Source organism: Mustela nivalis (genome assembly GCF_964662115.1).
Source record: "Mustela nivalis genome assembly, chromosome: 9".
In the NCBI taxonomy this organism is placed as follows: Eukaryota; Metazoa; Chordata; class Mammalia; order Carnivora; family Mustelidae; genus Mustela; species Mustela nivalis.
This window is the reverse complement of record NC_139028.1, coordinates 104,372,412-104,387,588: the sequence shown is the minus strand read 5'-3', so window position 1 is coordinate 104,387,588 and position 15,177 is coordinate 104,372,412. Positions and strand designations below refer to the sequence as shown.

General features: G+C 35.0%; 1 protein-coding gene and 1 pseudogene across 2 annotated transcripts in view; both read right to left on the bottom strand.

Annotated features, from left to right (window-relative positions):
* LOC309840354 (olfactory receptor 4C6-like) overlaps positions 1-15,177 on the bottom strand; it is a gene marked incomplete at both ends in the record, with an annotated part of 147,524 nt that overhangs the window by 45,580 nt on the left and 86,767 nt on the right. The window lies entirely within an intron of this gene.
* Positions 9,116-10,058, bottom strand: LOC309841279 (olfactory receptor 4A16-like; annotated as a pseudogene). Its single transcript has one exon. The product of its transcript is annotated as an olfactory receptor 4A16-like (transcript).

The window sequence follows — 15,177 nt, the reverse complement described above, 5'->3', positions numbered from 1 at the left end:
GAAAAATATTTTAATAGATTTCTTAAATAGTAGCCATATTTAGAAAATACAATGTACAAAAGGTACCTTTCAGTAATGTAACCCAAATTACAAAATACATGGAAATCAACTAAAAAAGGTGAGACATTGAAGATTTACTGAAGACGTAAATAAAAACAGAGATTTTCATGTTCCCAGATAGATGATTCAATGTGATCAAGAAATCTGTTCTTTTCCAAATTAATTAGACATTAAATATATTGTCAGACAAAACCTTCATACATTTCTAAGACCTCTGACCTTGTCTAATACTCATGTGGGTAATAATTATTTGAAATGGAGAATGTTGTTTTTAATAAGAGTATTGGGTGGGGGGCTTCTTTATCATACATCAGAATCAACTCTCATGACCTAAAATAATGGGGTATTGGCTTAGGAAAAATCAGCCAATCAAAGGAAATAGATACACAGGTATTTGGATATAGAATAAACATACAATATCAAATTAGGGAAGTAGGTTGATTTTTTTAATGTGTTGACATTATTGGATTTAAAGCAATAAAAATCCATTAGAAAAGTACACTTAGAGGCACCTGGGTGGCTCAGTGGGTTAAGCCTCTGCCTTCAGCTCAGGTCATCATCTCAGGGTCCTGGGATAGAGACCCACGAGGGCTTTCTGCTCAGCGGGGAGCTTGCTTCTTCCTCTCTCTCTGTCTGCCTCTCTATTTGTGATCTGTCTGCCAAATAAATAAATAAAAATATATATTTTTTAAAAGTAGATTTAAATTCTTAACAAATGAGCATACATACACACACACACACTCTTTTTCTCTAAAAACTCTCACACACAAACATGCTTATTTATACTCAAAGCTTTAAATATAAACAAACAAAAAATACTTATGGATTTTTATATAAGCTGGAAGTAAAAATGCAGCAACTCTGATGAATGTGATTGGCAACTTTGAAAGAAAAAGTACATCACTTCACACTGCAAAAACACTATCTAGAAAAAACATTCAAGTTTTGCATTATAAAAAAAAAAACTCTTTTAGGTCATTAAAACACTGTGAGCATGTCAATTAAAGTACATGAAGAGGCACTTCATAAAAGAAATGCCAATGGTCAAATACAGCACTGCTAACAAAATGAACATAAATCATTGGCTTACAGTGAGTTATAACTTGGCTTATTGAATAGAAATTACAAATATGTTTAAAAATCTATTTTCATTAAGTATGTGGGAAAGAGCAATAAAAATATACAGAAAAATACTCATTAAAAGATATTTTAAAATTTTATAAAATTTTTCTAAGTTTTAAGAGTACTGAAGACCTAAATGAGTGCAGCATGATGTTATATTCAGAACAGGAGGATTCAGTTGTCATTAGCATCCGTGTAATTCCAACATAAAAATGCTAACATCTTTTTTTAAATTCCAGTAAAATTGACAAAGTATTCTATTGGTTTCAAGTGTACAGTAGAGTGATTTGGCTATTCTATACATTCCTCAGCTCATCACAGAAAGTGTAATCTTAATCCCCTTCACCGACTTCACTCATCCTCCTACCCCTTCCCTTCTTGTTACCACCAGTTTGGTCTCTACAGTGAAGAGGTTTTGTTTGTCTCTCTCTTTTTTTTTTTTCCTTTCTTCTTGTTTCCATCTTAAATTCCACATATCAGTGAAATCATATGGTATTTGTCTTTCTCTGACAGACTTTTTTCACTTGGCATTATACCCTCTAGTTCCATCCATGTCACTGCAAATGGCAAGAGCTCATTATTTTCTAAGGCTGAATGATATTCCTGTGTGTGTATGTGCGTGTGTCCACACAACTTTTTTACCCAGTTATTGCTTCCATAATTTATCTATTGCAAATAATGCTTCAATAAACATAAGGGTTCATGTATCCCTTTGAATTAGCATTTTTGTAATGGGGGTGGGGTGGGTTAAATACCCAGTAGAGTGATTTCTGGATAAAAGAGTAGTTCTACTTTTAATTTTTTTTTAAGATTTTATTTATTTATTTGACAGACAGAGATCAGAAGTAGGCAGAGAAGCAGGCAGAGACAGGAGGAAGCAGGCTTCTGCTGAACAGAGACCCTGATGCATGCAGGGCTTGATCCCAACCCCCTGGGATCATGACCAGAGTCAAAGGCAGAGGCTTGAACCCACTGAGCCACCCAGGAGCCCTACTTTGAACTTTTTGAGTAACTCTATACTGTTTTCCACAGCAGCTGCACCAATTTTTATTCCCAACAAATGTGCACAGAGGTCCCTTTTTCTCTACATCCAACATTTGTTGTTTCTTGTACTGCTGGTTTTAGCTGTCCTGACAGGTGTGAGGTGATATGTCATTGTGGCTTTAATTTGCATTTCCCTGATGATGAGTGAAGTTGAGCATCTTTTTGTGTGTGTTAGACTTCTCTATTTCTTCTTTGAATAAATGCTTGTTCATATCTCTTGCCCATTGTTATTTGGATTATTTGTTTTGGGGGTGTTATATCAGTTCTTTATATGTTTTGAACACTAAGTCTTTATTGGATATGTCACTTACAAATATATTCTCCCATTCAGTAGGGGTTGCCATTTAGTTTTGTTGATTATTTCCTTCACTGTGCAGAAGATTTTTTTTTATTATTATTTTGATGTAGTCCCAGTAGTTTATTTTTGCTTTTCCTTCCCTTGCCTCAGGAGACATATCTTGAAAAATGTTGCTGTAGACAATGTCAGAGAAATCATTGCCTTTGCTCTCTTCTAGGGTTTTCATGGTGTCATGCACTCATTTAGGTCTTTAATACATTTTGAGTTTATTTTTGCATACAGTGTAATAAAGTGGTCTAGTTTCATTCTTTTGAATGTAGCTGTCTATTTTCCCTTTTTGAAGATTCTGTCTTTCTTCCATTGCATATTCCTTCCTCCTTTGTCAAGAATTAGTTGACCATATAATTGTGGGTTCATTTCCAGGCTCTCTATTGCTTTCTATTGAAGTATGTGTCTATTTTGGGGTCGATATCATACTGTTTTCATTGCCACAACATTGTAGTATATCTTGAAGTCAAGGATTGTGATAGTTTCGTTTTTCTTTTTCAACATTGATTTGGCTCTATGAGGTGTTCTGTAGTTACACACAAATTTTAGGATTCTTCATTCTAACACTGTGAAAAATGTTGATATTTTGATAGGCATTGTATTAATTCTGTAAATTGATTTGGGTAGTATAGATATTTTAACAATATCTGTTTTTCCAATCCATGAACATAGAATGTCTTTCCATTTATTTGTGTTATTTTGAATGTCTTCATCAAAGTTTTATAGTTTTCAGAGTACAGGTCTTTCACCTTCTTCGTTAAGTTTTTTCCTAGGTGCCTTAATATTTTTGGTGTAATTGTAAATAGAAATGTTTTCTAATTTCTCTGTCTACTGCTTAATTATTGGTATATAAAATACAACATATTTCCTTTTTTAAAATTTCTTTTCAGCATAACAGTATTCATTGTTTTTGTAACACACCCAGTGCTCTAGGCAATCCATGTCCTCTCCAATACCCACCAATTGGTTCCCCCAACCTCCCACCCCCCATCCCTTTAAAACCATCAGGTTGTTTTTCAGTGTCCATAGACCCTCATGGTTCACCTCCCCTTCCAATTTCCCTCAACTCCCTTCTTCACTCCATCTCCCCCTGTCCTCCATGTTATTTCTTATGATCCACAAGTAAGTGAAGCCATATGATAATTAATTCTCTCTCTGCTTGACTTATTTCACTCAGCATAATCTCTTCCAATCCCGTCCATGTTGCTACAAAAGTTGGGTATTCATCCTTTCTGATGGAGGCATAATACTCCATAGGGTACATGGACCACATCTTCCTTATCCATTCATCCATTGAAGGGCACCTTGGTTCTTTCCACAGTTTGGCAACCATGGCCATTGTTGCTATAAACAATGGGGTACAGATAGCCCTTCTTTTCACAACATCTGTATCTTTGGGGTAAATGCCCAGGAGTGCATTTGCAGGGTCAGAGGGAAGCTCTATTTGTAATTTCTTGAGGAATCTCCACACTGTTCTCCAAAGTGGCTGCACCAACTTGCATTCCCTTCATCAGTGTAAGAGGGCTCCCCTTTCTCCACATCCTCTCCAAAACATGTTGTTTCTTATCTTGCTAATTTTGGCCATTCTAACTGGTGTTAGGTGGTATCTCAATGTGGTTTTAATTTGAATCTCCCTGATGGCTAGTGATGATGAGCATTTTTTCATGTGTCTGATAGCCATTTGTATGTCTTCATTGGAGAAGTGTCTGTTCATATCTTCTGCCCATTTTTTTGATGTGATTATCAGTTTTGTGTGTGTTGAGTTTGAGAAGTTCTTTATAGATCCTGGATAGCAAACTTTTGTCTGTACTGTCATTTGCAAATATCTTCTCCCATTCCGTGGGTTGCCTCTTTGTTTTCTTGACTATTTCCTTTGCTGTGCAGAAGCTTTTGATCTTGGTGAAGTCCCAAAAATTCATTTTCGCTTTTCTTTCCTTTGTTTCTTTTTGGAGACATATCTTGAAAGAAGTTGCTGTGGCTGATATCGAAGAGGTTACTGCCTATGTTCTTCTCTAGGATTCTGATGGGTTCTTGTCTCACATTGAGGTCTTTTATCCATTTTGTGTTTATCTTTGTATATGGTGTAAAAGAATGGTCGAGTTTCATTCTTCTACATATAGCTGTCCAGTTTTCCCAGCACCATTTTTTGAAGAGACTGTCCTTTTTCCACTGTCTATTTTTTCCTGTTTTGTTGAATATTATTTGCCCATAGAGTTGAGGGTCCATATCTTGGCTCTCTACTCTGTTCCACTGGTCTATGTGTCTGTTTTTGTGCCAATACCATGCTGTCTTGGTGATCACAGCTTTGTAATAAAACTTGAAATCAGGTAGCGTGATGCCCCCAGTTTTATTTTTGTTTTTCAACATTTCCTTAGCGATTTGGTGTCTCTTCTGATTCCATACAAATTTTAGGATTATTTGCTCCAGCTCTTTGAAGAATACTGGTGGAATTTAGATCGGAATGGCATTAAAAGTATAGATTGCTCTAGGCAGTATAGACATTTTAACAATGTTTATTCTTCCAATCCAAGAGCATGGAATGGTCTTCCATCTTTTTGTGTCTTCTTCAATTTCTTTCATGAGTGTTCTGTTGTTCCTCGACTACAGATCCTTTACCTCTTTGGTTAGGTTTATTCCCAGGTATCTTATGGTTCTTGATGCTATAGGAAATGGAATCAATTCCCTAATGTCCCTTTATGTATTTTCATTATTAGTGTATAAGAAAGCCACTGATTTCTGTACATTGACTTTGTATCCTGCCACGTTGCTGAATTGCTGTATGAGTTCTAGTAGTTTGGGGTGGAGTCTTTTGGGTTTTCTGTATAAAGAATCATGTCATCTGCGAAGAGAGAGAGTTTGATTTCTTCATTGCCAATTTGGATACCTTTTATTTCTCTTTGTTGTCTGATTGCTGTTGCTAGGACTTCTAGTACTATGTTGAACAAGTGGTGAGAGTGGGCATCCTTGTTATGTTCTTTATCTCAGTGGGAAAGCTGTGAGCTTTTTCCTACTGAGGATGATATTTGCTGGGGGTCTTTCATAGATAGATTTTATGAAGTTCAGGAATGTTCCCTCTATCCCTATACTTTGAAGCATTTTAATCAGGAACAGATGCTGGATTTTGTCAAATGCTTTTTCTGCATCAATTGAGAGGACCATGTGTTTCTTCTCTCTTCTCTTATTAATTTGTTCTATCACATTGATTGATTTGCGAATGTTGATCCATCCTTTCAACCCAGGGCTGAATCCCACCTGGTCATGGTGGATAATTTTTTTAATAAAAATACAACATATTTCTGCAGTGATTTTATCGGATTAGTTTATCAGCTCTGCAATGACCTTATTGGATTAGTTTATCAGCTCTAGTAGCTTTTTGGTGGAGCCTTGAGGGTTTTCTGTATATAGTATCATGTCATCTACAAATTCTGAAGGTTTTACTTCTTCCTTTCCAAATTAGATGACTTTTATTTCTTTTTTTGACCAATTGCCATGACTAGTATTTTATTTTACATAAAAGTGGTGAGAGTGGACATCCTTATTTTGTTCCTGATCTTAAGGGAAACGCTCTCAGTTTGAGTATTATGGTAACTATATGTTTTCCATATAAGGCCTCTATTTTGTTGAGGTATGTTCCCTCTAAACCTACCTTGTTGAGAATTTTTATCATGAATGGATACTGTACTTTGTACAAGGTTTTTATGCATCTATGGAAATGATTATGTGGTTTTTTATCTTTTCCCCTGGGGATGTGATGTATCTACATTAATTGATATGTAAATATCAAACCAATTTTGTAATCCAGGAGTAAATACCTCTTGATGCTTGTGAATGATTTTTTAAATGTATTGTTGGATTCAGTTTACTAATATTTTGTTAAGGATTTTTGCCATCTATGTTCATTAGTCATATTGGCCTATAGTTCCCTTTCTTATGGTATCTCCATCTGGTTTTGGTATGAGGGTAACACTAGCCTCAGAGAATGAACTGCGAAATTTTCCTTCATGTTCTATTTTTTTAAATAGTTTGAGAAGAATAGACATTAACTCTTCTTTAGATGTTTGGTAGAAAAAAAAGTAAATGTTTGGTAGAATTTACCTGTGAAGTCATCTGGTTCTGGACCTTTTTGTGCATTTTTTTTTTTAATTACAGATTCAATTTCATTGCTGATAGTGTGTCTGTTCAAATTTTCTATTTCTTTTTGATTCAACTTTGAGAGGTTATTTGTTCCCAGGAATTTATCCACTTTTTCTAAGTTGTCCAACGTATTGACTTGATTTTTCATAATATTCTCATATAATCTTCTGTATTTCTGTGGTGCTGGTTGTTATTATCCTCTTTCATTTCTGATTGTGTTTATATGAATCCTTCTCCCCCACCTCTCTGTCTCTGTCTCTCTTTCTCTTTATGAGTCTGGCTAATGGCTAATCAATTTTGTTGAACTTTTCAAAGAATGAGCTCCTGCTTTTACTGATCTGTTTTATTTTATTTTATTTTATTTTCTTTCTGTCTGTGTGTGTGTGTGTGTGCATGTTTATAATAGTTTTTGTTTTTATTAACTTTTTTATTTTAACTCCAGTAAAGTTAACACACACTGTTATATTAGTTCCAGATGTATTATATAGTGATTCAACAATTCTATACCTCATTAATCAGTGCTCATGATGACAAGTGTATTCTTAAACTCTTTCACCTACTTCAGCCATTCCCCCCAACCACCTTCCCTCTGACAAGCTTTATTTTAAGTGATTACCCAGTTACCTTTATTTTTTTTTCAACAAGAACATTTTGCTTGAAGCATACTTGAGAATACATGGTTCTAAAAGATATATCTATATATCTGCATATATAGATATATATATACACACATTATACTTAATATAATATATGTTATATAATTATAATTATACATATAATTCCTCCCAAGAAAAATTAGAATACACATTCCCTTCAAGTACCTACAGAAAAAGTCCCTGGTTAAAACACATAAAGAGAAGCATAATAAATATTCCAAATTTAAGAAGATTGAATCATACCATATTTCTGCTATAATTTTTATTATTTCCTTCCTTCTCCTGGTTTTGGGTTTTGTTTCTTCTTCTTTTTCTAACTCTTCTCAGAGATTATAAAATTTAAAAGTGAATTAAATATATTATTCTGCATGCATGAAAAAATATTTAATGAAAATTTAAAATAAGAAAAGTTCTAAAGTCTTTTTTTTTTAGTTAGAAAACTCTTACAAAGCATAGATAATGTTCCATATTACAATGAAAGAAATTCCATTTTATTCCTAGGTTGCAATGTTCCAGGGTAGACTGCAGATGGAAAAACCTGTTATTGGTATTTTTACATAACAGTGAAAAACAAAATCTTGTTTATATTAAAGCAAATCATTACTAAGTCTGTAAATACAAAGTATGTCAGTTCAATACAACTTTGGGGAAACAAACTATTATGCAAAATAATTTCTTTACCCAGATCTTTAGTATCATGCAGACAAAATAAGCAGTTCTATCTACTCTTTGAAGATAGAGTACAAAAAAGCTAATGAGGAAAAACATGAAAATATGTTTATAACTTGGATTAGTATGGTTTTCTGTGATCAAGTCAAGAATTAGAATGTTTTCATCATTAGCCGTTCCATACAGTTTCATCCCAACCTGTGAAAACATCCAACATCCCACTTAACAAAATTACTCACTGATAGTGTCTGAAACAAACACAATATCATCTTCCATATAAATGGTATTGAAGTGCAAAGCATAAGCATTAACCCGAGGAACAGATATAATCTTAAAGAAAGGATGTATAACACAGCTACAGAAAGTTGCCATGCTGATAGAACATGCTGATGGAATAATGAACATTATAATTTAGAAGCCATTCTTTTGGCCCTAGTAATTTGTTCTAAGTATTAGCCAAATTGCTTTCTCATTAATTTGGGTGATAGCAAATTTTCAAAGGCAGCTTGTTTTTCACATTTAATTTTTTTAATTTATTTTCAGCATAACAGTATTCATTATTTTTGCACCACACCCAGTGCTCCATGCAATCCGTGCCCTCTCCAATACCCACCACCTGGTACCACAACCTCCCACCCCCCGCCCCTTCAAAACCCTCAGATATTTTTTCAGAATCCATAGTCTCTCATGGTTCACCTCCCCTTCCAATTTCCCCCAACTCCCTTCTCTTCTCTAACTCCCCATAGCATGGAGGACATGGGGAGTTTTTCACATTTTAAATTTAAAAACTCCTGTTTCTGAATTCTCATTTCGGTATGTCAAGAAAAATATGAATACAGAGTGAAATTAATTTTATTTTTAATTATAATAGGACAAATACCTGTGCCTTTTTTATACCTGTGCCTTTTATTCATCCTCCAGAACTTACTGATTAGATTGATTCTTACCTCAGAAGACAGTTTATTCTACTTTTTGATGTCTTTGTGTAAAATTTTAAAAAATATATCTCTAGAGAACCCATCGAATTGCTTAAATGTATTGTTAGAATTTATTACCTATTTCTTGCTTTATAATTAACGTGGGTTCACTGTAAGTGACACATTCTTATTCTTTCTTTGGTTAAATTTTACACCAGAATTTTTTACTAGCATTTTTCATCTCTGAATATCTTAAAGCATATATTAAAGGATTTAACATGGGAGTGATCACTGTATAAACCAGAGTTACATATTTATCAATGGGAAAGTTGGAAATAGGTCTAACATACATGAAAATGCAGGGAACAAAAAAGAACACAACCACTGTGGTGTGGGAACTGCAAGTAGACAAGGCTTTGTGCCTCCCTTCCAGACTGTGGCTTTTAAGAGAATTGAGAATGACTCAATAGAAGATGAGTAGAAAGATAAAGATGACCATACAGATTGTTCCACCATTGGCAACCACAGTGAGGCCTATCACATAAGTGTCAGTGCATGCAAGTTCTGATAATGGGTACATGTCACAGATGAAGTGGTTGATGACACTGGGGCCACAAAATGGGAGGCTATACACAAAAAGAAGCTGAACCATAGAATGCATAAGACCTCCAATCCAGGCTGCCACTAACAGCAGGATGCAAACCTGTCGATTCATAACAGTCAAGTAATGCAGTGGCCTACAGATGGCCACATAGCGATCATAGGCCATGACCACCAGAAGGAAGATCTCCGAACCCCCAAAGAGGTGTTCTAGGAAGAGCTGGCCCATGCAAGCTGGGAAGGAAATGGTTTTTCTGTCCCAGAGTAAGTCTATAATCAGTTTGGGTGAGATGACAGTGGAATAAACAGCATCCACAAGTGACAGGCGAGGAAGAAGCACATGGGGTAGTCCAGAGAGGGGCTGCCAAAAACAGTCACCAAAATGAGTAGTTTGTCCACCATTGTCACAATGTAGATGAGGAAAATCATGACAAATAATGTTTTTTGTCCCTCAGGATCCTGGGTGAGGCCAAGAAGGACAAATTCTGTCACATTATTATTATTTCCCATGTGCTCTTTCTATAAGGACTGTTTCAGGAACGAGAGCTCAGGAGAACAGGACCTGTATTGAAATCATAAATCATAAATATGTCCATTGTTAAGAGAACATCTTCATCATTATGTCATTTTCTATAGCAGTTCACACACAATAAATATTTAATGGTATCTATTGAGTTCTTCCTCCAAAAAGCCCATTACACCTTCCCTTGACAACCCTATTTTTCTTCAGATGATATTTTTGGCTGGCAAGTAAGTTCTTTCTCTAAGTCTTAAAGGAGCATCTACAGAAAAGAATAATCAAAAGCCCAAATGTAGTAATAGATTTACATTATATATTTATATTAATTGAATTTATTTATATTATATTTTATTTATATTATTTTATGTATAATACATACTATTGAAACTATGTCAGTTTTTGGCACAGAAATCAGCAGTCACAACCAAGGACATGATTCCTGCTCTCCAGAAATTTACTTTTGGTAATGGCAATAAACTACACAAATTAGCATAGAGCCAGTCCTTTGAGGCAGTAGTATTTGCAGTAAGTACCTTTAGAATGTGATTTATCTAGCACCAAAAGTAGCATCTTCTCTGGGACAATTCACTTAATACTATGCTATCCTAATACTAGATGTTCAGACTAGACTTTGACATAACAACTAGACTGAAGAGTATCCAACAACTACAAAATTATTTAGTACATCATTCCCTTTCACAATGACTTGGTCTGATTCTCTATCAGCTTTTTAAGGAGTTGGAAGTTCTTTCCCTTTAATTTTTGCCTACCCCACAATTTTGAACACACATACACTATCTAGATTTCCAGCAAATATATTTGAACAAAGATGAACTGACCTGCAATTTTCACAAATTGGTACATCAGTTTCTGGTATTTTTTTTTTAATTCTTAGTGTAAGCAAGGTAGTGAGGGAGGAAAAATAGATCCTGAAAACAGAGGCAGGGGACAATGCGGCATTGTTTTATTTATAATGCTTCTTAGGTACTGACAGCACTCAAAACTAGAACTTCAGAGGTGCCTGGGTGGCTCAGTCGGTTAAGCATCTGACTTTGGCTCAGATAATGATCTCAGGGTTCTGGGATAGAGCCCCACCTGGAGACATACCTTGAAACCCACCTAAGGCCCTGTGCTCAGTGGGGAGTCTTCTTCTCCCTCTCCCCCTACCTGTCCCCAGCCCTCATGCGCTCTTCCTCTCATAAATAAATAAGTAAAATCTTAAGAAAAAAAAGAACCTCAATGCCCAGTTTGCAAAAAAACTGCACATTGAGGGGAGAAGTCTAAGCCCAGGGTAAGAAGGCATGTGTTTGAGTCATCTTCTAAATGTAATTACAAGCCTGTCTCAGTCTGCTCACTGGAAAATAAAGTGATTGAACATGGTAATCTCAGAATCCTTTCCAGTCCAACTATTTGTGATACATTTCATGCATCCCCACCACTTCAATTATATGACATTTTAAACAATTTTTATTTTGTTCAGTTCATCATTAGTTTTTGATGTAGTGTTCAACAATTCATTAGCTGCATAAAGCACCCAGTGCTCATCACAACACATGCCTTCCTTAATACCCATCACCCTGCTGGCATTTTTTCTCTTTTCATATTTTTATAATTAGATAAAAATTTCTGAGCTTATCACTGTTACTTCAAAAATGCTATTCAGTGGCAAATGGGATTTAATCATTGCAAAGACAAGATAATGATTATGAGTCTCTTATTCAGTGTACCTATTTAAGACCCAAAACAACCTTGTAGAAAGAACATAGCACAGTGGCGAATAATATGGTCTCTGGAGCTGCACTGCCTGTGTTGGAATCCCAACTCCACCACTTCCCATCTAAGTGAACTTGGGCAACCTAACCTCTCTGGGTCTCAGTTTCATGATTTTTAGAATGGGGATGACAACAGTTTCTACCTCCTAAGACTATTGTTTTATTACAAAGAAATCTCCTAGAACATGCCTGGCACCTGGTAAAAGCTCAGTAAATTATAGTATTATTAATGTTCTTGAATCTTTCACTATTAAATTGCATCAGAACAAATCATCTGGATTTTTGTCAGTTTGACAAGAATTATAGACAACATTGTCTCGATAAAAAGAGAATAGTGCAGCCATAGCTCATGAACCCCTTTTCTGTGCATAGGATAAGGTTTTATGCTGTAAGAATTACCTATTTTCTTGCATATGTGTAGTAATAATTATCTATGATGAAATGTATCTTGACTAGATGCAAACATAAATCTAGAGGGAAAAAAAGAGAAGTATCAAATCAGGAAGGAAAAATTATATTTAAGAAATGAATATCCAGAGGTAAAAAAAACTATTAATGTGATAATTATATAACCTTACTATTCTTTGAAAAATCTTAATCAGAAAGATCTCCTTTAGTGAGAGAATACTAGAAGCTAAAACACCTGAGGCTTACAGGGGTCACTCAGGAGGCATTTGGGGGAATCATAACAACTCAATGCACAGTACTTCTCAGTAAAGGGCAGGAGAAGGAAAATTCAAAAAGAATAAAAACACTCTTTTCCCAGAGACCCTACATCTGATAGTAAGGACAAAATTAAAAGAGAAAAGAATTGTACAGCTACAGATACACCTAAACTTTTGGGTTATTCAATGGTCAGGAAAATTGCAGAATTACTAAACCTCAAATATAGATAAGTTGATTCTATTCCCATGGCCATGTGCTGGAGAAGATTGAGCTTTCCTTACTAGTCACATATGACGAATAGTCCACATGCCTCATTCACATGGCTATTCCATTTGGTTTAAGAGCTCTACCACTGTTGAAGCTGTAGATTGACAAAGCCACACCTGTTGAAGAACATAAGGTTATAAGGCAGTCTATATCCAGTTATTATTTTTCAGTCCTTACTTTCTTCAGGAAATAGTGTTCTCTTGTTAATCACCGATGTTGGATTTCACCAGAATAAATCTTCTATTAGTCAGTTAAATTATTTACACGTACAAACTAGGTATTCAAACTATTCTCCACAGTTTATGTCATCGAAGATTTGATTATATAAAAACTGACAGATGGTGTTCCAGGACTTTAATAACTAAAACCACTGAGTTAACATAGCTCTATTTTAAAAGTATAATTTACATAGTTTCTTACAGATATGCCTTTAAAAAGATCAGTTAAAAGCCCATGGTACAAAAATAATATAGTACTTTCTAATTACAGCTTTATGTCTAAGTAGCCAAAACTTACTTCCCTGAACATGAGTTTCTTCATGAATATATACAAATATGGTTTCTGTAATAATTTTAAGATTCATATATATCAGCCCACATCAAACTTCCAGAAGAGAATATATTTTCCTTTATATCCCAACATACTTGATATGATATACGATTCTTAAATAATCTAAGAGTAATTATAAATATTGGCATATTATGTAAAATACATCCCATGAACCAAGATTATTTATAAATCCATTAGTTCACTTTAAACTAAAATAAAGTCTGTTTGAGGTTCTTTCCCTTCATCCCCCCACCAGTGTGCTCTCCCTTTCTCTCTCTCCCTTTGTCTCTCTCTCGAAATAAATAAAATATTTTTAAAAAATGTTTTACCTGGGACTCCTGGGTGGCTCAGTTGGTTGGGCAACTGCCTTCAGCTCAGGTCATGATCTTGGAGTCCTGGGATCAAGTCCCGCATTGGGCTCCCAGCTCCACAGGGAGTCTGCTTCTCCCTCTGACCTTCTCCTGGCTCATGTTCTCTCTCGCTGCCTGTCTCGCGATTAATAAATAAAAATCTTTAAAAAATAAAAACTAAAAAAAAGTTTTACCTTTTCCCCTTTGTTATTTGTCAAATGGACAATAAACATGTCAGGCTACAATACTAAAACCAAATACATTCATATACACTGGCTAATTTCAGTTTTGCTAGCTTAATTCAGAATTCCTCCAATGAAAATATATGGTATATAAGACACTACCTATAGTTAAGTAAATCAAATGAATTTTCATTGAGTATACCTTGGCTGTTTTAAGGACTAACTTCTTGGGTCTTTTCTTTGGTCTTTAAAATCAGTGCTTCTTTCAATGTGGATAACTGTAGATACTTTGCATATCTGTGTGTGACCATAGAACATATAATAATGCATGGTTAATCAGTACATCTAGAAATGGTCCCAAGTGGTCACATTTTTCACATTTCCATGCAGGCTTCCCATCATCTCAGTCTTTCAGATGAGTGCAAAACTACCCATGTGGATGTCTAGAATATAAACACACTTAAATATAAAATATATTTACTGTGCAAAGATAGTTGAACTACCCATTTTCTGGGAAAATGTCATCAGAGAAAGAAAAAGCTGCTATGTTTAAAAACTATGCAAAAAATTGGCCTAATTAGTAGAAGTAAACTTGGCCAAGCCCTTATCTGCCAATACAAAAACCCTCAATTTTTAAAATAACCTTAAACTAGTTACTTGAATGAATCTCTTATTAGGCAGTTATGGTGAGGTAACCAAAAAATTATTTCACTGATGTGTTTGGACATTAATATGTTTCTGTCAATCAAAATTCCACTGGTATTCTTCAAAGAGCTGGGGCAAATAATCCAAAAATTTGTATGGAATCAGAAGAGACCCAAAATAGCTAAGAAAATGTTGAAAAACAAAAATAAAACTGGGGGCATCACCTTACCTGATTTCAAGCTTTACTGCAAAGCTGTGATCACCAAGACAGCATGGTACTGGCATAAAAACAGACACTTAGACCAGTGGAACAGAGTAGAGAGCCCAGATATGGACCTTCAACTCTATGGTCAATTAATCTTCAATAAAACAGGAAAAAATATACAGTGGAAAAAAGACAGTCTCTTCAATAAATGGTGCTGGGAAAACTGGACAGCTATATGTAGAAGAATGAAACTCGACCATTCTCTTACACTGTACACAAAGATAAACTCAAAATGGATAAAAGACCTCAACGTGAGACAGGAATCCATCAAAACCCTAGAGGAAAACATAGGCAGTAATCTCTGTGCCTAACAAAACAAATTCTGGAATTTGCTTCCCAGAAGATCAATGACTGAGCAATGTCTCACATAGAAAGAGAACTCTTTATCTATTCAGTCATTCAAAACATATTCC